Source organism: Ambystoma mexicanum, chromosome 7q (genome assembly GCF_040938575.1).
Source record: "Ambystoma mexicanum isolate Mex_15411 chromosome 7q, UKY_AmexF1_1, whole genome shotgun sequence".
In the NCBI taxonomy this organism is placed as follows: domain Eukaryota; kingdom Metazoa; phylum Chordata; class Amphibia; order Caudata; family Ambystomatidae; genus Ambystoma; species Ambystoma mexicanum.
The window spans coordinates 73,117,915-73,143,513 of NC_090941.1; positions in this window are offsets into that span (position 1 = coordinate 73,117,915).

A 25,599-nucleotide genomic window follows, 5' to 3' on the forward strand; every position below is an offset into this window, starting at 1 on the left:
ACCCCAGACACGTGTTTTGGTCTGGCTGGACCTCATCAGTAGGGTGGATCTGTGCCTCTCTAAGAATAGTGAGCAAGGGGTCCACGTCTGGATTCCCCTAGTAACTTAGGGTGAGACCCAAAGTTACTTAAATATGCAAATTAACAAGGGGGAGAATTGCCTAGCATTTCGGTGCTGGACTGCCCCAGGGCAGGACAAAGACTGATATGTTTGGGATATTTCTTCTCTGTGAAAGATAGTGAGCTAAAGACTCTGGGTAAGTCTCTCGTAACCAGGACTAATGTCTGGCAGAGAGACTTCCAGGACCCCCCTTGTCAATTTGCATATTTAAGTAACTTTGGGTCTCACCCTTAGTTACTAGGGGAATCCAGACGTGGACCCCTTGCTCACTATTCTTAGAGAGGCACAGCTCCTCCCTACTGATGAGGTCCAACCAGACCGAAACACGTGTCTGGGGATGCTGTTGGTACTCTTGTTCAGAGGAGAATTGCCTAGCATTTCGGTGCTGGACTGCCCAAGGGCAGGACAAAGACTGATATGTTTGGGATATTTCTTCTCTGTGAAAGATAGTGAGCTAAAGACTCTGGGTAAATCTCTCGTAACCAGGACTAATGTCTGGCAGAGAGACTCCCAGGACCCCCCCTTGTCAATTTGCATATTTAAGTAACTTTGGGACTCACCCTTAGTTACTAGGGGAATCCAGACGTGGACCCCTTGCTCACTATTCTTAGAGAGGCACAGCTCCTCCCTACTGATGAGGTCCAACCAGACCGAAACACGTGTCTGGGGATGCTGTTGGTACTCTTGTTCAGAGGAGAATTGCCTAGCATTTCGGTGCTGGACTGCCCCAGGGCAGGACAAAGACTGATATGTTTGGGATATTTCATCTCTGTGAAAGATAGTGAGCTAAAGACTCTGGGTAAATCTCTCGTAACCAGGACTAATGTCTGGCAGAGAGACTCCCAGGACCCCCCCCCCCTTGTCAATTTGCATATTTAAGTAACTTTGGGTCTCACCCTTAGTTACTAGGGGAATCCAGACGTGGACCCCTTGCTCACTATTCTTAGAGAGGCACAGCTCCTCCCTACTGATGAGGTCCAACCAGACCGAAACACGTGTCTGGGGATGCTGTTGGTACTCTTGTTCAGAGGAGAATTGCCTAGCATTTCGGTGCTGGACTGCCCCAGGGCAGGACAAAGACTGATATGTTTGGGATATTTCTTCTCTGTGAAAGATAGTGAGCTAAAGACTCTGGGTAAATCTCTCGTAACCAGGACTAATGTCTGGCAGAGAGACTCCCAGGACCCCCCCTTGTCAATTTGCATATTTAAGTAACTTTGGGACTCACCCTTAGTTACTAGGGGAATCCAGACGTGGACCCCTTGCTCACTATTCTTAGAGAGGCACAGCTCCTCCCTACTGATGAGGTCCAACCAGACCGAAACACGTGTCTGGGGATGCTGTTGGTACTCTTGTTCAGAGGAGAATTGCTTAGCATTTCGGTGCTGGACTGCCCCAGGGCAGGACAAAGACTGATATGTTTGGGATATTTCTTCTCTGTGAAAGATAGTGAGCTAAAGACTCTGGGTAAATCTCTCGTAACCAGGACTAATGTCTGGCAGAGAGACTCCCAGGACCCCCCCCTTGTCAATTTGCATATTTAAGTAACTTTGGGTCTCACCCTTAGTTACGAGGGGAATCCAGACGTGGACCCCTTGCTCACTATTCTTAGAGAGGCACAGCTCCTCCCTACTGATGAGGTCCAACCAGACCGAAACACGTGTCTGGGGATGCTGTTGGTACTCTTGTTCAGAGGAGAATTGCCTAGCATTTCGGTGCTGGACTGCCCCAGGGCAGGACAAAGACTGATATGTTTGGGATATTTCTTCTCTGTGAAAGATAGTGAGCTAAAGACTCTGGGTAAGTCTCTCGTAACCAGGACTAATGTCTGGCAGAGAGACTCCCAGGACCCCCCCTTGTCAATTTGCATATTTAAGTAACCTTGGGTCTCACCCTTAGTTACTAGGGGAATCCAGACATGGACCCCTTGCTCACTATTCTTAGAGAGGCACAGCTCCTCCCTACTGATGAGGTCCAACCAGACCGAAACACGTGTCTGGGGATGCTGTTGGTACTCTTGTTCAGAGGAGAATTGCCTAGCATTTCGGTGCTGGACTGCCCCAGGGCAGGACAAAGACTGATATGTTTGGGATATTTCTTCTCTGTGAAAGATAGTGAGCTAAAGACTCTGGGTAAGGCTCTCGTAACCAGGACTAATGTCTGGCAGAGAGACTCCCAGGACCCCCCCTTGTCAATTTGCAGTACCTATTTTAAGTATTGACCAGATTTAAATCCCTTAATTCGCTGAATATGCGCCCCTGCTTTACACTGACCCTACAGCCAAAGTTTGCACTAATGATACATGAACTGCTCCGCTCAAATTGAGGAGGGGCATGTACCAGCTTTGCCCACTCACCCCCATTTCGTTTGCGCTCACGAATGAGCCACTTGTGGTATTGCTAAGAGGTTATCATGCCCACAGGGCGATCAGGATGACTGGGCCTCCTCAACTACTGTCATTATATGCGGATGATGATGTATTATGTTCGAGATACTGAGCAAAATCTAGGGACAGTCATGGGCGATATACATACATTCATGCAGTGCTGTGGCTATATAATAAATATCACTAAGTCAGAGTTGTTCCCCCTTACACAATCTACGTCACAACCCGCTGACCTCATGGACTTCCGTTGGGTGCCTCACTGTTTCAGGTATTTGGGGATCATCGTTTCGTAATGATCTGAAATAAACGACTTGACTTGACATGTGAGAATGTCAGGAAATATATTGCCTCCTATAATTCACATGAGGGGAGGGCTGGGGAGATGCTGACATTTGTAGGCCCCCCCTCGTTCCACCTATGTGGGAACTGGAATTACAAGGTAGGTGACAAACTTTACAGGGCTCATCACCTGAAATGTTTGTTTTACATTTCTTCAATAGAACCCGTCGTGCAGAGCATGAGCATTTCTATTGAGGCCAGGGCCTCAAAAAAGACTGATTCACAACACAATTTTCAATGGGATTTTCCAATTGAAAAACACTCTTTCTGAACATTCCCGTGCACTTGCACTGTGTCTGGTCAGGGCAAGTACAGGAAAAAGCACTGAGGGCGATTTCAGCTTTGAATGCCTACCTTTCAGAATCAGGGATGTGCTCACAACTGCGTTTGCTCCCCCCCCCAGCCTTTTTGCATCTAAACCACAGGGCAGGCACAGCATTATTTGAGCAAATTAAGCTCCGTCTGTGCACAAGCAAAAGCCCTTTGTCAGTTGCTCCTGATGGACATTTTACAAATATTACAACTCGCATGAGCAATTTGCTCATATAAGTGGAAATTAATTGTATCGAAACGGCCCACCGTCCAGTGTTTAAGAAAACACCGATTTGATCGAGTGGAAGTTTGTTTGCTGAAATCTTTTTGATCTTTGCTGCTGTTGAAAGGTCCACACTTTCCCAATTGTCCTCAGTTGTAGAATTCAGCATGTAGATTGGATTGATAGCATAAGCCCCCTGAAGTGGCCTCGTGTAGTGCACCAAGCTTGCAAATCCCTTTCTCTTCTACACGGGTCTCAGTAGTTGCGGAGGATCCATGTGGCAGTAAATGGCCCTTCTCTGTGCAAATCTGCAGAAAGTGGCAGAAGCGGCCGTTGAACATTAAACAACACTTCCTGTCTGAGGATACAGACAGGAAGTCGCGTCCGACGAGATCATGCTCTCTTTGAATATCGACTAAGGCGTGCTGTGATAGATTTCTGCCTGTATTTAGATTAGGGAGAGTAAGGAAGTCCATTCTTCATTATACTGTCTAAATGTGTTTGTGGCTATTCAGATTACGGAATATCCATCAACAATAATATTACTGCAGGATAATAGTATCAGAATATCACATAGCTCTTGCTGCCAGAGTCTTCCCAAGTCTAAATGCTGTAAAAATGGCTTATTACCAAATTCAATTGACCTCAGTTCAGCGGAAGGATGAGGAGCTATGTCGGCCTTGCTAGGAATCAAATTAGCGACATCCTATTTGAAAAGTGGTCACTTTACACACAAGCTATTAGTGATACAGAAGGATGGCTTTGGACTTCCACTGTTGCCTTCAGCCACTACACGTGAGTAACATAGAAACCTGTTAGTCTCCAGAAGACAGCTTCCTATAAGTGCTTGCGGTGGGAGGTTTGCTCCATAATGGAGTTTGGAAGCCACAAGGAAACTGGTAGGGCCAGCCGGGAGGATAGCTCAGGAGCAACGCAAGACAACGCAGAGAAGTACAGGCTCAAAACCCAGTCCTGTGCATAGAGGCTGGACTCCGGCATGAAGTGCGATATAAAACCCCAACTTCATTTTTATTTCCTGACTACAAGAGTCTGAAAAACGGCACATTGAGTCCTGGATATAGCCAGTGGTCGAAGTGGGCGAGAGCGGTTGGGAGCAATGCTCCTCTACTTTTTTTCCAATTAAGTTTTACTATTCCTATACTTTTATTTAAATAAGAAACTGTACTGGAATGGTTATGTTTTACAATAAAAGTGTAGGAAGAAGTTGGAACTTGCACCGGTGCAGCACAGCACTGAACGTTCCATTAAACAGCAGACACATTTGTTTATAATAATAATAGTTCGTTTATAACGTGCCTAACACCAACAAGTGGTTTCTAAGCGCGGGATTGGGATTCGAACTTGTGCTGCGCTGCATTAGACAAGCACATTGCCCCTGAGCTAGCCTTTCTCCCGGAGTTTGTATGGTGTGTGGGAGGGGGCGTGGCAATGGGGTTTGTGGGGAGTTGGTGGGGACGGGCCAGCAGGGAACACAGTTCCACTACTTCTTTTCGCACACTTCGACCACTGGATATAACCACCATCATCCATATTTTTCCTCTGCTGGTCACCAGTCTTTCAAGTAAGCGCGTTTCCACAAAGCTGGAGCTGGGAGATCGAAACATTCCACAGATTTCACTGCTTTTTAAACATAACTTTCAGTTGCGGAGCCTCAGATGCATGCTTCAACATATTGAGGGAGTTTTTATTTTCCTCGAACATCTTTCAGAATCCCTCCCCCCCCCCTCTACTCCCTGAGATCTTTTTTGGATTTGTACAAATCCAATGGCAACTTTATTTTCTTTTGTGTTCTCAGATTGGCAAAAGAGACAGCAGTGAAAGGGTTCATTTACAAAAAAATACAGAAGAGCGGAGGTCTGCATTTCCTAAATCAGCATCAGATGGCGGTTTATTGCATGAATGTTTTGTGACTGCAAGAGGAGTCCAGCCATTGAGTTGACCTCAATGATTTGCATAACCGTATTTCTCTGGATAGTGTTTTTATTTTCAGTGACCATCCCCTCCTCTACTTCCTGTGCTCTATTGGGGATTTGTATAACTTCAGTAGCAACTTTGTCTTCTGTGTTGTTCTCAGATTCTGGAGACATATTGTGGTATTACAGAAACGTTGCACTGGTGCATGTGCAATTAGAAATAGAGCAGAAATTGCACTAGTGCAAAAATATATTATTTCAATGCATTTTTGCATAAAGGAAATACGTTCCCTAGTCCTTTGCCTTGGTGCAAAAATGTACTTAAATAATAGGCTTTTCGTACTGGAGCATTTTTTGGCCTTGGGCTAGTGGCATTTATGGACGCCAAGTTTCCATAATGTGGCCTTAAGTGACAATTATGTCGGCCAAAAAATCGGAAACGGGTGTGCAGAAAAAATGGACTTGATGTTTATCACCAGTTAGTGGGGTTCTCCGCTTTATACGGCTGAACTTTCTGGGTTAGACTTCAATACATGAAAATGGGAATCTTGGCCAACATCCATGTCCAGAGAGTAGAGGTACTGGAACATGTGTAATGAATGTCATAAGAGCAGAGGCGTGGATAGGTGGGGCTGAGGGGGCTATAGCCCAGGTCTTTTGGTTGTAGCCCCGGATAGAAGCTCAGGCGCTACAATCAAAATGGTAACTAGCCCCGAGTCCCGCCAGTCCCGACATTAGCTTAGCCCCTGATCTTTTCCAGACCTAGCAACACCCCTGCATAACAGCACAGCATTTGGGCCTCAATGTCATGTCTGGCCAACGAGATCAGCAGAGCCTCTCGTGATGTCATATCCAGCTTTGCACCTGGGGTCAATCTGATGATCAGGAGAGTGGACATCAGTTTGATGCTTGGGTGTGTGGGTCTCAGCAGTGCATGCAGAGACAGTGGGGCAAGCATGGAGGCATGGGTTCCGGTCGCCATAGTGTGTATATTTAGGAATAGTTTTTGCGGCTCTGACCAGTTTTAGGTAATAGACAAGGCACTTGACTTTTTGAGTGCTTGGATATCTACTGGCTTTTCAGGTGCTCCCGTTCCATGATAGACACGTTGAAAGCTCCTTGTATGTTTCAGTCTGGCAATCTCGTCTTTGGAAATCCTTGCCCAAACCCATAATAGCCATCATATCCCTCATGCCTCCCAAGACAGTAATGAAAACCTTAATCTTCCAACATTTTACTGCTGTGATGCCCCTACTTAGATACTATGCCTGTACTCTGCTCCCAGCTCGCCTCTGCATTATACCATTACTTGCGCCGACTCCTCGACTGTGTATGGGGGTCTATAGACTATCTCCATATGGGAGAAATGTCCCGCTGACCCATGGTTGCCAGGGTTAAGATTCCTACCATCATTAGGTGGCGCTTTGGATATAATGATATGATATGATATGATATGGCATTTATAACACGCCTATACACAAGTGTTTGTGCACAAGTAGCTGGTGATGGGGCGCAGATCATCGGTTTCCAAGTGAACCACCCTATGGGTGAGATGGTTAGCCCAGCAATTGAAAATCACTGACCTTGCTCATAAAGCAACAAAACAAACAAGCACTGGCAATGGCAACAGTTTGGGCTTTGGTGTAGGAATGGGAAAGGCACTGACATAGTGGTATGAACTAGCTATTGATTGTAGCGGGAGCAAAATGGTGCTACTAAATGGTGGCTATTTAATAAAAGCCAGCCTCGTAGATGCCACATTAGGTAAGTGACTTGATTTTCCTGACGGCAGCACAGCGCGGTGCCGCATAAATTAGATGCTGTAGAGCGTAGATCGCTAGACGCCATCTCATGCAGCCGTCAGAGCTCCTGCAAATACAACCGTGTTTCCCTGGTTGATATTGTCACTACGCTGACGCGTTCCCCTAAGTAGAACACATTTGAATGGACCATGTGTGCATGTTATGATTATTTTGAAATGCACAGCATTAAATCATCATGATTGAGTCTTGCAGGATGCTGACATAAGAGTAATGGCAATGTAAAGATGTTTACACAGTTTTGTGTAATTCTAGATCCACACTGCTGATACTATACAGGAAATCAGCGATTATGGATATATAACACAACATGTTTTGCTAACTTACTGCCTTGATACAACATCAGAGGCGACAGATAGATGCTGATGTGGCTTTGTTGAGACCTAGACCTGCACTGTGCACATAATGTAGAAAAGCAGTGTATATGTATATAGAATACAACTTGGTTTCCTAATTCGCTTCTTTACAGCTCATTGTGGTCGGATTGAGTCCTAGTGAAAAATCAAGGAGCATCATCCACTCTTACCGTGGCGTTAGAAGAAGAAAATACAACACCATAGCGGGAATGAATATACCCAGAGGTAATTCCTGCCCCTTTCTCTTCATTCTTACGGTGGCTAGAACATAAAAAATCATAACCTTGCCTGTTGCACTGGCACGCCCCTTTACTCTCCATCTGGAGATTTCATTTTACGATCACTATGTGGGGTTACCTTTGCAATAAGCAGGTGCACAAGGGAATCACATGCACGTACCACAGAAAAAAGATAAAGGGAGTTTTCTCTGCGCCATATCCTTGGGCGCGATACACATACCCCGTACCAGTGGTGTTGGGACTTGGGTTTTTAAATGCCTATAGAGCTAAAAAACATTTGCAGTGGCAAATGAGCATACATGCTCAAACTAATAGACATAGGTTGTCCTCCTAACTCGGCTGCTAAATAGGTCCTTTCTCTCCTTAGGTGGTTGATTGGCCCCGCTACTACTTGCGGATAGAAGATACAATCTGAACCGAAAAGAAATTGGTCCTGAAGAAAATGATAAAATCAAGATATCATCGAAACCGGTCGACCTGACATTCGACAGATGTCTTCAACAGAAAAGACACCGTCTAACAATGACTGACTTTTTTTATAACGCCTTGTATCTATACAATATTTAAGAGGCACCTCGGATCAATTCCTAAAGAGTGCCTGCACCTATCCTGTAAACTGGTGCTAGATACATTGTTTTAAGGTTTCCGCACGAGTAATTGATACTTGCGTTATAACCATAGATGGAGGGGGGAAGCACACACCACGGAGGGTGAATAAAGCCGGAAAATCCCCCGTTGGGTGTCCTTTCACCCCATTTTTCTGTCTTTTTAAATAGCAAAATTTCAGTTTTAAAATGTTTTGGTGTGTTTTTGTCTTGAGATAGCCCAGCCATCCTCTGGGCTCCTTTTGACCAACCATCCACTGTACAGCTAGGGTCAGTTCCCTCTTCTACCTATCCTCTGTTAGATAGGTGGACCACCACACGCATCCTAGGGACAGTCCATCCTGCAGGGTCAGGGTGTTCTTTCAGCCAGGGTCACAATAGGTAACATAATAAAATGAATCCTTGCTCTTAAAGACTTTTTGTGGCAATTGTACTCAGTGGCCCTCATTACGATACTGGCGCTAAACCATGGCGCTATTAGCACCATGGTTGGTGCCGGTATCGTAACGAGTCCGCCAATGTTCAATGGGGAATTACCACCCCATTCCAAGGTTGGCGGGGCGGTAATTCCCCATTGAATATTGGCCCTTCCCTATTCCCATTTTTGTCCCATAGGGCTCAATGGGACTGGGGAAGGCGCTAAGTACGGTACCGCAAATTGCGGTACCGTATTTAGCACCAAGGTTCCTTTGCGGGTCCCTACTTTAACGGCTGGTCTAGACAAGCCTTTCAGGTCCGGTCCCGCAAAGAGACCTCGTAGTAAGGCGCTAAGTGTTTAACGGCGCCGCAGCCTTTTACGGCGCCGTTAAACACTTAGCGCCAGGGTCCTAATGAGGGCCAGTATGTTGGTCTACATTCTGTCTTGTGTGATACTATGTTAGATAATGACAGAAAGGCTTTGATATCCCTGGAGAATCAGCTAAATAGATTTAATTCAGTCTCTCCACACCTGTATGTGTTTTGCATGGTTGTCTGGGTCCACCACCCCTTACCTGCCCAATTGCAATTGCCTGCCCACAGGCCTCATTATTAACACCTTTCTTAACCTTTGATGTAACCAGTGGTCGAAGTGAGCGGGAGTGCTTGGGAGCGGTGATCCTCTACTTTTTTTAATTAAGTTTTACTGCTCCTATACTTTCATTTTAAAAAGAAACCACACCGGAACGGTTTCGTTTTAAAATAACAGTATAGGAAGCAGTTGAAACTTGCACTTTCAGTGCGCTGAACTGAACGTTCCCTTAAACAGCACGGGCATGTGTTTGGGGGGAGCGGGGGGTGTATTGTGTGTTGAAGCTAGTGTGGTGATGGGGTTTGTGGGGAGGTGGAGCAGGCTAGCAGGGAACATAGTTCCACTACTTCTTTCCGTGCACTTCGACCGCTGGATGTAACCCCCTTGCTCAGCACTTCTGCTTACCAAGGCTTTCCAGGAGGGCTTTGGATTGGCTTGTGTATAATGTGTGAGAAGCACAGAATATAGACTGCAATTGCAAGACGATTTTTGGCGCAGTCCACTGCAAAGGCAGTTACTAAACCGAGGCTTCTCTGACTGAACCGAGGCTTCTCTGACTGAACCGAGGCTTCTCTGACTGAACCGAGGCTTCTCTGACTGAACCGAGGCTTCTCTGACTGCCACATAGACCGATTACTATCACCTTTTGCCAGGAGTGCCCGGAAAATTACACCCGGATAATGCTGCAGAGCTTAAGTACAGAAATATTCATAAAATAATGAGCAGTGGGTTGATAAAATACCACTGAATTTTGCATTAAGTAAGTAAAATTATTCTGTCTATGCGAATCGCGGTTTACTCTTTTTTCAAGTAGGTCACTAAATGCGCTATTCTCCTTGGACTTCTTAAAAAGGTTTCACTAGTCGTGACGTACGTCATGGTGCGAACTCTGGCAAGGTAAGCTACGCATGCGCGCTGAGCTGTGATCCTTGCTATGGCCCGCAGCCCAAGCGAATCACGTGAATACAATTCTAGATGTGTGGCTTTGTTGGACAGCTCTGAGATTCAACAGGTGGAAAGCATAGTCCATTGCAGCTATTTTTATAAGTTTGTATAAGATTGATGCGTGTTGTTTTATTTCTGCCTCGCTCTCTGCGCCACTCTCGCATGGTGCGTCCCTCAGCACGCTCTCTGCGCATGGCCCTACGTCCTCTTTTGCCCCCAGGCACACCCACTCTGGAATCCTTTGCTAAAGGTGCTGCAGGACTGGCCTGGCACTCAACCACGAGCACAGGATGGTTTCCCTGTTGCGAAACCGGTCTCACTTGAACGTGTCCTTCTGCCGGGCTGTGCTCTGGCATATCTCATTTGCAGATGTGTTATTTCTGACCGTGGAATGTGCTGGACCTTTGGAATGCCGCTATAGCGAGGCTGTTTCCTGGTACAATAATCTTTGCTCTGCTCTAAACTCGCTTTATACATCCGTAAACAATGACCAAAAGTGGAGTTTTCAGCGAGGGCGGACTTGGAAAGTGCTGCAGTCCCCGGTTGCAGTGTTAGCAATAAGGACAGTAAATCCATTCAGAATGTCTCCCATTTGCCACCCAGCACATTTACAAAAAAAGGCCTTGATGAGTAACTCTTGAGCTAGGCCTACATTGATCACAGTAAGTCAGGAGTAAGTCACCATTACACATAGTAACTTCTTTAGGAATACATTAGTAATTCTAGGGTGAATCAGGGTAACTGCTGTGTGATTCAGAACCACTAGATTTTAAAATTTCTTAAATAAAAATGGCACCACAGATTTTTTTTGTATAGGGAAACACCTCATCATAGATGACCACGCTTGATCTAATTATTATCATTTCGACATCTACTATTACTAATTATTAATGCTACTGAGCAATGGTGAGGGATTAAGTGACCAAAGATGTTTGCTGATGTGAGTACCTTCTGCTCCATGACACTTCCTGTATGCATGAGTGTCACTTCCAAGTCCTGATGTGAGTACCTTCTCCACCACGACACTTCCTGTATGCATGAGTGTCACTTCCAAGTCCTGATGTGAGTACCTTCTCCACCACGACACTTCCTGTATGCATGAGTGTGACTTCCAAGTCCTGATGTGAGTACCTTCTCCACCATGACACTTCCTGTATGCATGAGTGTCACTTCCAAGTCCTGATGTGAGTACCTTCTCCACCACGACACTTCCTGTATGCATGAGTGTCACTTCCAAGTCCTGATGTGAGTACCTTCTCCACCACGACACTTCCTGTATGCATGAGTGTCACTTCCAAGTCCTGATGTGAGTACCTTCTCTACCATGACACTTCCTTGGTACTCACCATGACACTTCCTGTATGCATGAGTTTGACTTCCAAGTCCTGATGTGAGTACCTTCTCTACCGTGACACTTCCTGTATGCATGAGTGTGACTTCCAGTACCAGTTTCGGTTGGGTGATATTGTATGTTCATATGTGCTCTGTAAAACACTTTGGATTGAGGCTCTATATAAAAAAAACACATCATTATCATTAAACCTACCAACTAATGGCTACTCTGGGACGATTTAAAACCTGTGGGGGATTCACCCTGACACGGATGATTGAAGCTTTATGGATCAGATCCCTGGGCCTTTAAGAAATACCTGGCTAAAGAAGGGTGTAGACCCTGTGCTGATAGGCTGAATGTCTCTGATGGCACTGGTAGACTACATTCACACAGACGTATGCCTAATAGTGTTGGCCAAAGTTTCCAAAAATCACTCCCTTAGTCTTTAAGTCAAACCCACGAACGCTAAGACCCAACACAGTTATTAACATAATTAAGCATATTTCATGAATGAAGGTTCCCTGGTAGAATCATGGTTTGGGTACTCTTCTGCCTCATTATTGAGTGAATATCTGAGATGGTAACTTGTTTGAGCAGAGTGAGTCCATCCAGACAGTTAAACATGGCCTTACAGAAAGGGACTACTATTACAATTTGAAAGAATCGGAATGATAGATGCATGGGCCTGCTCAGCAATACGTAAACGTCTATTCACAGTTCAGAATGCACTTATAAACCACTTCCTATGTATAAGGAAGGGAAGCAAATACATAACACTGTGGTACATTGTAAGGGCCACTTGAGTTGGTAGGGGCTTGGATGCAAATAAGCAGAGAGCATCTCACCTGCCAGGTCTGTTAGGTGCCAGACAAAATGGAATCCTTAAAGCGCCTACTCATAAAATGAGATGCTATTTTTCTAGTTCAAGGCTCTTCCACAACCACGAACGTCTACTGAATTCTAAGAATGATAATGATTTATGGCATACGTTTCTCAGCTGCTAGGAGATTCTGCTCGCTTGGGATTCTTTGGTTCTCTGGACTTACTTTAAGAAATGTTTAGGACTTACCCTTCGAGTATGAAATTCAAACAAATATGGTTTTAAAATGAAAATTTGGTGGTAGGATCTAATAGGTTAAATAAACGAGGCAGAAGAATCCTACAAGACCAGGGCCCTGATTGCAGGACTACTGTTGTCTGTCTCACCAGATGTTAAATGTTTCCGCCAGGGAGAAATGTCTGAGTGGAGCAGGATAACAAAAATAACTCCACTCTGCTGAGGTGAATGGGGAAGCGGATTGAGAAGTCTGTTTTTAAAACCCACCCAGCAATTTCGGTTTGCGTCTATTTGACCTAAAACATTTCACCTAATCACATTTGATCGAATTTCTTGGACCTTTTTTTCGGTCTATAATGCTGGGGGAGTCCCCGCGCAACCCTCCCCAACTCTCCCTCAACTTAATCAATAACCTTACCCACCCGCATATATATCTTAAATTACATTTGACCAAATAAAACGTCAAAATAATTAAATCAAATGTTTCAGCACAATTATGCTAATACCGCAATTTCAGCACAGTGCTCAAAAGAATCACAGGACAGAAATGCCTATGCTGGGCAGAGAGAGACATGCAATGTTTCCCACATGAAGAGGAAGCTAGCCATTACTTCTACATCTGATGGGGCAGCCAGTGCTCCCTTCGAATGCCACTATATGCCCTGGGTCTCCAGGACACCTCTACCTCCTTCCTGAAAATATGGCACGCGCAAAAGGTGATCTTAATATGGATTCTTTTTGGCCAGACTTTGCTTTTGCCATAATACGGTGGCTGGATGGCAGGTGAGGCTGTGTGCGTCTGTTGGGTGAGGATGGCAGCACAGCAGGAATGGGTGCTGTGTTTTGGGGTTGGAGCTGCCAATTTGCTCTAGTTGTCAGCTTTGTGGAACAGGTATGAGGTAGCAGGAGCAAACCTGAGATGATCAGGGCATCTTCTGATTTGCTCCAGCGCAAATCTTTGCGAATCATGTATAGTGTCTGTGTGCGACTTTCTGCTGTCAATAAGCAAACGTCTCTTGATAAACCACTAAATAAACCACTTATTCCCAGACATGACAATCTGCTCCATAGGCTTATAAACCTGCCAAGCCTTCTTTCTCCACATACATTTTCTTTTATTTATTGAACATTTGCATGGCGCCTATACATCAGAAATTGTTGCAAGGCAACACAAGAGTAAGGGGGAAGGGGGAACAGAGGAGGATAAAAACAATACACTGTTCTACTAGGCCTTGTGACATTCGGATCATGCAAGTGCAGCAGCAAAAGTGCAGAGGGTGTGGGAAGGAAGGGCAGGGTAAAGGGAAGGTTGGGTGGGTGAAGGAAGGAGGGGGGCTGAAGAGCTGGGTAACTGCTACAGGTAGCCTGGATGGCAAGTGCGATCAGGGATGGATAAGGGTCTGCTCGGGGTGCGTGGGGGTTAGGGGGGTTATGGACCAGACTCAGTAGTCACTTCAGAAAAGAATGGAAGTAGGGAGGTGCAGAGGCAGACTGGTCAAGGAAGGGAGGGCTAGGCACCTGTAAGACTAAAAAAGCAGGGACCATTAGCAAGGAAGGGGGAGAGGGAAGGAGGAGGAGAAGAGGAAGGTCTTGAGAAGCTTCCGGAACCTAAGGAGATCCGGCTCAAGTCTGAGGGGGGCAGGGAGGCCATTCCAGAGGGAGGCTCCTGCCAAGGAAAGAGATCTACTTCCCCACTCCCTGCTTGGAGAAGCTTCTGCCCTGCAGAGAGTTCGAGCTAGAGGACCGAAGGGCTCTATCAGGGAGGTATTTAGAGAAAGAGAGTTGGATGTAGCATGGTCTCAGGCCCCAGAAAGGCTTGTGGATATGCAGAGGGTCTTGAATTTGATCTTTGCAACCACAGGAAGACAGTGGGGCTGAAGAGAGGCAGTCCCTGGTTTTGAGGGCAAGGATAAGTCTTGCAGTCCTATTCTGGATTAGGTGAAGAGGACAGAGGGAGTAAAGAGGTAGATTGAGGAAGAGGCTGTTGCAGTAGTCCAGCCTTGAGAAAACCAGAGCTCTGGAGACATTGAGTTTCTGGGGGAAAGTGAGGAAGGTGAGAATGCCTCAGAGGAGGTGAAGCTGAAAGGGAGTCTTCTTGGCAAGTTTAGCAATGGGAGGTGAGAAGGAGAGAGAGGAGTCAAAGATGATGCCAACGTTTTTTGCCTCATAAGAGGGTGAGGGGGCCCAAGGAGAGTGGCTAGAGAGCAGTGGTAAGGGGGTGGGGTTCTAATCAGAATGAGGATAGTTAGCTGGGCAGGAAGGGTCCACAGACAGGATTTGTTTAGATGGGGTGCACAAGGGAGTGCTTGAGGGGTAATTGGAAGGTGCCAGTGGAAGAATAGTGATTGCAGGCAGCAATATTTTCCGTGATATTTCTATAGCAGCAGGGAGAAACCTATTTGGAGGAGACTTTCATAGAGCAAACAGTCTTGGTGAGCTCTTCCAGTGCCATGGGTGAGATGGAAGAGAGTAGGAGAGATGGACGGATAGGGGCCAAGAGAGGCCTAAGTGCAGGTGAAGGAGGGGGGAAAGTAGAAGAGAGTGAAGACAGGATGCCCTGAGTTTTGGTTGTGAAGTGGGAGGCCGGAGCCATGCAGAGGGCCTGGGAAGGAAGAGGAGAAGTAGAGACTGAGGGAAGATTGGCAAGTTCCTTGCAGATTTTAAAAAGTTCAGCCATGTTGGTGGCCCCAGAGATGTGGGCTTCGATATGGGCCCACTTCTTGGTCCAAATGGAGACTTGACACTGCCTTTGGAGCAGGTGACGGGCCAGTTTGTCAGAGGATGTGCAAGAAGACAACCACTTCTGTTCGTCAACTCTGCACTTGCTTTTCAGCGAGGCTAGGTCAGAATCATACCAAATTGGAAGCAGACTTCATGCAAATTCTAATGGCAGGGGCAAGGATGTTAAGGGTGTTGGAAATTGAGAGGTGAAGGTTAGCAAGGACTGTGTCAGAACGAGAGTCAATAGCAGGGGTTGAGGGGGGAATAAAGGAGGCAGCAAAGGTGGCAACTGACACTTGCTTCATCCGTTGGATAACGTAGAAGGAGGCTGGCAGTGTGGGCAGAGGTTTAGCCGAGGACCTCCAGATGAGAGGAGAGGAGAGAATAATCAGACCAAGAGAGAGGTGTACTGAGAGGGCTAGAAAGAGAAAGGTCAGCTGAGATGAGTGTGTGGGACCAGAGGGATGAATGGTGAGGGAAAAAGAGTCACAGAGGTTGCCGAAGGGTCAGGCTGCATCAGGAGAGTCAAAATGAATATTGAAATCTTTGAGGAGGAGGAGCTTGGATGTAGGGGCCTGGAGAGAAGAGGTGAGGTTGGTCCACTAAGATCAGAAGAGGAAGAACTGGCTGGGGATAATGTAGATGGTAGCAAGAGTGATCAACAGGGTATGAGAGATGCAGAGCTTGCAAACAAGATATTCAAAGGAACAGTGAGCTTGAATGGGTATGATAGAGGCAGGGATCCATCCCGGGAGGACAAGGGTCACTCCACCTCCAGGCTGACTAGGCCTGGACTTGTAGAGGATCTTATAACCCCCAGGAAGAAGAGTGCCAAAAGCAGTGATAGAGATGGCATTGAACCACGTCTTGGTGAGCGCGAGGACATCAAGGTCAAAATCTGCAAGGAGGTGACAGATGTTGGAGGAGTGTTTGACAGTGGAGCAAAAATTGAGGGTAGCTAAGTGAGGCTGGCTGCCACTTTGGAAGGTTTTCTGAGGGGGGCTACAGGGTCATGGTACCACCAGCGAAGGGGGAGGAAGAAAGGGGGTGGAAGATGGAGGAGTGACAGGAGAAGGGAGGAAGTTAATGAGAGGTGGGAGCTGCCTATCAAGAAGGAGGCAGTTGGGCTGAGAGCCCTGGGCCATGAAAGTGCAATTCAGGTAGACATTGATGATGCACTGGATGATGGGAAGTGCGCCAAGAGCACCTCCCATCTGGTTCCACCATTAATGGAGGAAGAAGATAAAGGGGTTAGGATAGAAATCATATGGGGAGTCCATAGGTCAGGGGAGGGAACAACAAAGAGAATGTCGGTAATAGTCTGCCTGGAAAGAAAATTGGCATAGGTGTTAGCAACAGGCAGACCGGGTTTTGAGACCAGGAGACCCAGCTTAAACTTTTTCCTTGTAGGCTTCGAAAGAGAGGGAGGATATGTAATAGAGAGTAGCAATTACCATATATAGGTGAGATCGTAAGCGCCATGGGGGGAGACAGAAGGATGCCCAGGAGTGGGCGACAAATGGAGAACCACACAGTGCAAAAAGGAATTCACCAGGTGGCCTAGCAGCTAAGCAGTAGAATGTGAGGTAGAATCAGGCAAAGTACTAAAATGCAAGTTTTAAAAACACATCTAAATTCGAGATTCAGGCAAAGCACTCATTTTAAAATGTTTTTATTGGCATTTATAGTATACATTAACAGTTTGCCTCTTAATTTGCCATCACTGACATTTATGTATGTAAAAGTAAGTTAACAACAAGTAACCTTGTAACAACAACAAACAATCTTCACTGCTAGCTTTGCTCAAAGGGGCACTCGACTCTCCGTTTAGAGAAGCCCTGGTGTGCAGTGCATTGCTAAGGTTGTTGGGAGCTAGAGGGTTTTTTGTCCTGATTTCACTGTTTCAGTTTCCCAGCACTTAACAGTTCTAGACATCTCAGGTGTGGGCGCGGTTCATTCATGAGGGTTTATCATCTGATGGGTGAAACATGTCCCAAGTTAGAGCTTTCCAGGCCTCATATGCAGGGCTCGCCTCGCCTCCTGCCTTAGCCTCCCCATCTGCCCATACCCTAGTTTCTGCCCCAGTCCAGCATTCCAGCTCACTGTACCATCAGGTGTATTGCGGTCCCCCCGCCGTTTTCCACGCCATTGCAATGGACCTTTTGGCCAGAACACATACCATGTACATAAGTTTAATTACATGTCTGAATTTGCTTATTCTTGGGTAGGCTCCCAGGAAGCATTCCTTCTGTGTCCACTCGTACCGAGCCACCCCAGCCTTTCTGCAGGCTTGTTCTATCTTGGTCCAGAAGCGTTGTATCTTCAGACACCCCAGAACATATGCAACATTCCCGCTCCCTCCGACCCGCACCAGGGACACAGTGGATTTGTGTTACTGCTGAATTTGGCTACTCTACTCGGTATCATGTAGGTCCTATGCAGGACATTTAGTTGGAACAATCTAAATCAGGCATTTCTTGAGACTTCCCGGGGGTACATTAGGATCCACTCCCATTCCTTCTCCGTTATGCCGATTCCCAGGTCTGCCACCCACCGCTGCTTCACCTTATCGCTTTTGGGGTTTGGTCTGTCTGCCAGCAGGCTATAGAGCCTGGAGACTGGCTTCCATCCATCACCCAGGTTGTGGAGTAGTGTTAGTACTGGGTCTGCCTCCAGCTCCTCTGGCCATTCTTTCCACTTCCTCCTTGCTACCTTCCTGATCTTTCGATACCATATGAACTGGCCGTTGGGCAGTCCTTCTTTCTCACCTATGGATTCAAATTCCCTAAAAATGCCCTCCTCATATGCGTCCCCCCAGGTGTAAATGCTGTAACTTTCCCATTTCCTTACATTTGCCAGGGCCTATTTAACTGCATAGACATCGGCTGCGATCGGGATCTCGGGTGAGTAGGGGTGTGTTCGAGTCCCACCAGTTTTAGGACCCTGCCCCAAACCCTCCTGCCTAATTGTACAATCAATGAGGCGTTACTCAGGTGCTTCAGCGAGACCCACAGTGTTTCTTTTAGGCACACAGGCGCTACTTGTTGTTTTATCAGCTTTCTCTCCTATGTGGCCTCATCTGCAAGCCATTTGGCCATGAAGCTGAGTTGTGCTGCCAAAGAATATCTCTCTAGATCTAGCAGTTGAATCCGCCCTCCTTGTACGGCGGCATGAGTGTGGTCAGTGATAGCGTGTGTCTGGCGGGACCCCAGAATATCTCTTTCAGCAACTTTTCCAAAAGATGAAAGAAAGGGGCCGGAATGTAGCAGTGAACATTATGGAAGAAGTATAGGAACCTTGGTAAGATTAACATTTTAACAATGGCGACCCTGCCCATCACTGATAACGGGAGTTTAGACCAAAACTTCATGGACTTCCTGAGTCTGTTCACAGCCAGTACAGTGTTGCCTCCATACATGAGTTCAGGGGTGTGCCAGACATTCACCCCCAGATACCTAAACGTGTGCAGCTGCCACCGGATCCCAAACTTCGGGAGATCCTTCTTCAATTTCTTTGCCAGTCCTGCCAGTGGGAATATGCAAGACTTCTCCCTGCCAAAGGAGATCCCTGAAACTCGCGCAAAGTTCCCCAGCACATCTAAGATCACTGGTACAATGAGGTGCGGGTCCCTCAAATACAGCAGCACATCATCTGCATATAAGGACACAATCTCGGACACTCCTCCCACTCTGATACCTGCGTCAAAGAATTGTTTCCTGAGGTATATTGCTATAGGCTCTAGTCCCAGAATGTAGAGCATTGGCGATAGCGGGCAGCCCTGTCTGGTGCCCCTTTGAATGTCCAATCGTGTTGAAACTATTTTTCATTCTTCACCCTAGCCACCGGTGCTCCATAGAGTATTTTAATCCACATAATGAAGTGCTCACCCAACCCAAACTTCCTCAAAACAGCGATCAGCCATTCCGAATATATAGAGTAAAACGCTTTTGTAGCATCTAAGGAGACTACCGCATACTGTTCCTGTGAGTCTGTTGTTTGCGAAATTATATGTTGTAGCCTTCAAAGGCTTATTGCTGTGTTTTGACCTGGTATGAACCCGGTCTGATCCCCATGCACTGTGGTCCCTATGACCTTTGACAGCCGTTTGGCCAGTATGGTCATCAGTATTTTGATGTCATAATTCAGCATTGCTAACGGCCTATACGAGCGCAATTCTCAGTGGGTTTCCCGGGTTTAGGTATCGGGACCGCTAATGTCTCCCTCATGCTCCTCAGCAACATTCTTGTGTTGTATGACTCCTAAATACCTTGCGTAAGACCAGGATTAACTCTGAACTGTATGCCTTATAAAACTCAGGAGGTAACCCGTCGCTCCCAGCGGTTCTACTAGTGGTTAGTGATTTGATCGCTTCACCTATGTCCTCGGCCGTTAATTCTGCATCCAATATTTCCTGTTGGGTGCTATCAAGTGAGGGCAGGCCTATTTCTTCTAGCGTGTCCAGTATATCACCCTGGGGTATTAGCGTGTCGTGGTGGTACAATTGGGAGTAGAATTCACTGAAAGCATTATTAATTGACGATTGCGATGTGTGCACCCAGCTCGATTCATCTTTAATTTCTGTGGTCCGATGTCTTGGGTTTTCCCTCTTGCACAGCCATGACAGCAACCTGCTTGGTTTATCGCCTTCCGAGTGTGCCCTACTGGTTTTTGCAATATAGTCAAACTTTGCTAGTCTAGCCCAGGTGCTTTGGCAGCTGTCCCTGACTGCTGATAGTTCCAGTTCAGCCTCTCTGGTTTTCTGGGCGCAAGCCTCCAATCCATCTAATCCTCCCCTCATCTGCCTCCAATTCATTTCTCAGTGATTTTCTAATGCCCCCAGCACTGGCAATGACTTCCCCTCTAACCATGACTTTCAGTGCTTCCCAGATTGTGTCACAATCCTTCACACTCCCCACGTTGTTTTCCTTATACTCCACTATTCTACTCCGGAGGCCCTCCCTAAAGGCGCCATCCGTCAGGGTTTCCGCTGGCATGCGCCACAGTGGTATGGGCGGCCTAGGGCCCACATCTTTCATTCCATGAGTAGTGGTGAACGATCTGATATTGATCTGCCCAGATGTAATGCTGACTCTTCTTGGGGCAAGTGTGTTCTGTCTATTAATAAGTAATCTATTCTGGTATATAGCCCATGGAGTGATGAGAATTAAGAGAATTCTCTGTTTTCTGGGTGGAGTTCCCTCCACACCTCCACCAGGTCTAGGTTCCCTATTACTAAATTGACCAACAAAGCGATCATCCTCGCCCCCTGTATCGGTGGGATGGACCTGTCGAGGGTAAGGTCGCAAACACAATTAAAATCCCCCCCAAATAAACAAGCAATCACGGTAAGGAGCTAATTGCGCACTCAACTTGGCCAGGTATGCTGAGGTCCCGCAGTTAAGAGGGTAGGAGTTACCTATGCAGATCTCTAGCTGCTCAATGATTCCCCTAAGTATCAGGTATCTTCCCTCTGTGTTCGCCTCCTTAGTTAATAGTCAGAAAGGCACTGTGTCGCTAAACCAAGTCTATACTCCTCGTGCATATTTAGAGTATGTCGCTCCAAAACCATGTCCACCCCAGTGCACTGCCACATTGTTATTGCCATCAGCTGTGAGGTGGTGATGGGGCCCCTGAGGGACCCTCATTTGTGGAAACAAGGCACAATCACCACACACGAACTGATACGCCAGACACGAGGTTGTATTCCCAAAATCTAGGGTTTATTGCAAAGCAAATAGTCTCAGTTGGCCAACTGGTCCCACGCCCCGCGACGTGTGTCTATCAGACCTCGGGGGACACAAGAGAGCGAAATTCATACAACAGTTACATAAATACAAAACAAGCATCTAGTAATCAGTAGTGTCACAACTTATACCGCCCCTATTGCATTTCCTTTGAACTAGGCACGATGATTGACAATGGTGACGAGTTTGACACCTTCAAACATTCATTGTGTAACAGTTTGCAATTTTGTAAGCCCACAGACACTAAGTCTGTGTTTTAAAGAACACAATGCGTCTGTTTTCTGCAAGCAAGCTGTGCGTAGGGAGAGACACATTCCTGGCCTTGCTATCCCCTAGTTGCTATTCGTGTGTTGGGGTCAACTTGCTCTCCAGGGATGTACGGGGCTCAGGGAGGGGGGGCGCAAAGGAGAGCATAATTCAAATCATTTAATGTTAGCTCCGGTGTTCCTACTGTGCTTACCGAGACTAGCTGGCACATGCTGTACTGATTAAAATGCTTTGTTGCTCTCTTTCCAAGGATATGCGAGGGAGGGTACCGGACATTTCTGTCTGAGTTACTGCATTATGTTTCAACATGCCACTCGCGGCCTTGCATTGTGCACCAGTGAAGCAGAATAACATTTCAGCAAAGCAGTTTTACATGAGGCAAAAAGCAAATGTTAGAGAGAAAAGAAAATGGCGATTTCAGTCGCTTCAAAATGGCAAAACAAAAGAGTTGATGGCTGGAAGGTTTAGAATAAATCTTGACCTCTGGCATTGCTCTGGGCAACCCTCCAGACCATCGTTCTTCGCCTGCCAAGCCATTACAAAAGGGGAAAAACCATATGCAAATCAGGCTTGGTCCCACCCCAAAGGGGTAGTCCAGCTCAAACTGCTAGGTCACATCCCTTTTGCACGAGACCACAAGCATCCCCAGACATGTTTCAGCCTTGTTGGGCGTCATCAGTGAGGAGTAGCTTGGGTCTCTAGGCCCAGCAGGCAAGGGACCCACGTCTGGGCATACCCTTCCCACTCGGGGTGACAATAGCAAAACAAAAGAGTTGATGGCTGGAAGGTTTAGAATAAATCTTGACCTCTGGCATTGCTCTGGGCAACCCTCCAGACCATCGTTCTTCGCCTGCCAAGCCATTACAAAAGGGGAAAAACCATATGCAAATCAGGCTTGGTCCCACCCCCAAAGGGGTAGTCCAGCCCAAACTGCTAGGTCACATCCCTTTTGCACGAGACCACAAGCATCCCCAGACATGTTTCAGCCTTGTTGGGCGTCATCAGTGAGGAGTAGCTTGGGTCTCTAGGCCCAGCAGGCAAGGGACCCACGTCTGGGCATACCCTTCCCACTCGGGGTGACAATAGGAAAACAAAAGAGTTGATGGCTGGAAGGTTTAGAATAAATCTTGACCTCTGGCATTACTCTGGGCAACCCTCCAGACCATCGTTCTTCGCCTGCCAAGCCATTACAAAAGGGGAAAAACCATATGCAAATCAGGCTTGGTCCCACCCCCAAGCCTGGTTTGCATATGGTTTTTCCCCTTTTGTAATGGCTTGGCAGGCGAAGAATGATGGTCTGGAGGGTTGCCCAGAGCAATGCCAGAGGTCAAGATTTATTCTAAACCTTCCAGCCATCAACTCTTTTGTTTTGCTATTGTCACCCCGAGTGGGAAGGGTATGCCCAGACGTGGGGTAGGACCAAGCCTGATTTGCATATGGTTTTTCCCCTTCTGTAATGGCTTGGCAGGCTGAAAAACGATGGTCTGGAGGGTTGCCCAGAGCTTTGCCAGTGGTTATGATTTATTCAAAACCTTCCAGCCATCACCTTTCTGTTTTGCTAAAGTCACCCCAAGTGGGACGGGTATGCCCAGACGTGGGTCCCGAGTCTGCCGGGCCTAGAGACCCAAGCTACTCCTCACTGATGACGCCCAACAAGGCTGAAACATGTCTGGGGATGCTTGTGGTCTCGTGCAGAAGGGATGTGACCTAGCAGTTCGGGCTGGACTGCCCCTTTTGGGGTAGGACCAAGCCTGATTTGCATATGGTTTTTCCCCTTCTGTAATGGCTTGGCAGGCTGAAAAACGATGGTCTGGAGGGTTGCCCAGAGCTTTGCCAGTGGTTATGATTTATTCAAAACCTTCCAGCCATCACCTTTCTGTTTTGCTAAAGTCACCCCGAGTGGGACGGGTATGCCCAGACGTGGGTCCCGAGTCTGCCGGGCCTAGAGACCCAAGCTACTCCTCACTGATGACGCCCAACAAGGCTGAAACATGTCTGGGGATGCTTGTGGTCTCGTGCAGAAGGGATGTGACCTAGCAGTTCGGGCTGGACTGCCCCTTTTGGGGTAGGACCAAGCCTGATTTGCATATGGTTTTTCCCCTTCTGTAATGGCTTGGCAGGCTGAAAAATGATGGTCTGGAGGGTTGCCCAGAGCTTTGCCAGTGGTTATGATTTATTCAAAACCTTCCAGCCATCACCTTTCTGTTTTGCTAGCTTCAAAATGGCCGCACCTCAGTCAAGCTTATGGCTATCTATTTCTAATACTAGATGCATGAGATGGTTGGTCTTCGGCCAACATAATACACAGCCGTATGATCGAGGGGTGTCTATTTTTCTAGATTGACAGTGAGTTTCCTGCAGCAGAGCAATGGAGACTCACTTCCTCTTCAGGAAGGATTAAATCCTGTTCTTACGCATAGGTACCCATCCCTCTGACATTCCATGTCAGCATTTTTATTTCAGCCGCCATTGCTACATTGATTGCGTAACCCAATTCTGCTCCTCACCCTCTCTTTGCTTCCACCAGCACATCTTCTCCCTTCCGCTCCCATCTCCGTCCCCTATGTTTCCCCATTTGAGTGTCCTTTTCACATCATGCCAGTTATTGTGAAGACCTTATAACAATTCAAACAACAACAAACCAAAATTAACCAACTGCACCCAGCAGTTTCACTGGACAGTCAATGCTCAGATGCCCCCGCTCCGTCTTGGCCCATCCGGGTCTTTGTGTGCGGGTCATGTCAAGTCAGCAACTGGCCGACACTAGTCCTTTTGCGTGGATGCTCCTGTTGACTCAGGCCGAGTATCCCAGCATTCCCCCGTCCTTCATGAGATCTGTGTCCTTGCTGCGGTAGGTTTATGTGTCCGCAGTAGTGTGCTGTTTTGAGTAGTCTGCCAAGGCACAGCAGTCATCATACGTTCCCCTTCTTGTCTCTGTAGCTCGAACTATGTCACAGCTTCTTTTCCTTCCGCCACATTGTTATGCTCCAGCCACATAGTGGCTGCCGCCAGGGTCTCCAAGAAGACAGCGCTCCCTTTGTACAACACTTTGAGCCTCGACGGGTACATTAGCATGTATTTGAGGTTTAGCTGCCAAAGCCTGGCTTTGATCGGGACAAAGGAGTTCCTTGCCTTCTGTGCGGCTGGAGTGTAGTCTGGGTATAAAGCCATTCTGGCATTATCTCTTCTTATTTCTCCTCCTTCTCGCGAGACTAGCTGGCACATGCTGTACTGATTAAAATGCTTTGTTGCTCTCTTTCCAAGGATATGCGAGGGAGGGGACCGGACATTTCTGTCTGAGTTACTGCATTATGTTTCAACATGCCACTCACGGCCTTGCATTGTGCACCAGTGAAGCAGAATAACATTTCAGAAAAGCAGTTTTACATGAGGCAAAAAGCAAATGTTAGAGAGAAAACAAAATGGCGATTTCAGTCGCTTCAAAATGGCCGCAACTCAGTCAAGCTTATGGCTATCTACTTCTAGTACTAGATGCATGGGATGGTTGGTCTTTGGCAAACATAATACATAGCCTTATGATCGAGGGGTGTCTATTTTTCTAGATCGACAAACCCTTCTTTTGGCTGTATGCCAAGCGTCTCATCCGTACATTGCATCCTCTTCTGACCAAGTATCTGATTCAGATTCTGATTCTGAATCTTGTACATTTTTAGTTTCCTCCTCATTGTTGTCTACATTGATAGACATGAATTCTTTGACCGTCTTTGTTTCCTCATTACCATGGGTACTCAATCTAATAGTGCTCTTTTTTTCTATCATCTGCACACACTCTTCACTAATTTCGGTGCATATTACAGGTAAGCAGTGTATGCAACAACAATATGTCATGAATATTCCTAGTACTGCTACTAGCATCGCAAATAGTTTCCATCCCCATGAATATAATAACTCCCAGAACCAAGAGCCTATATCCCAACCTCCTTCTTGGGTATGAAGTTCAGAGCTTAAGACATGTAGCTTTCTTATTGCTTCAAAAATCGTAGGAGAGGAGTCGTTTACAAATACACAGCACGCTGATCCCACGATTTTGCAAACACTGCCACGATCAACCAGGACTACATCAAGAGCCATCCTGTTCTGAAGTGTCATTAATCTAATTCCTTTCTCCTCTAATGTCATGTTGTACAATATATCTGTCGTTCCATTTATTGTTTTTTCTAAGAGTCTG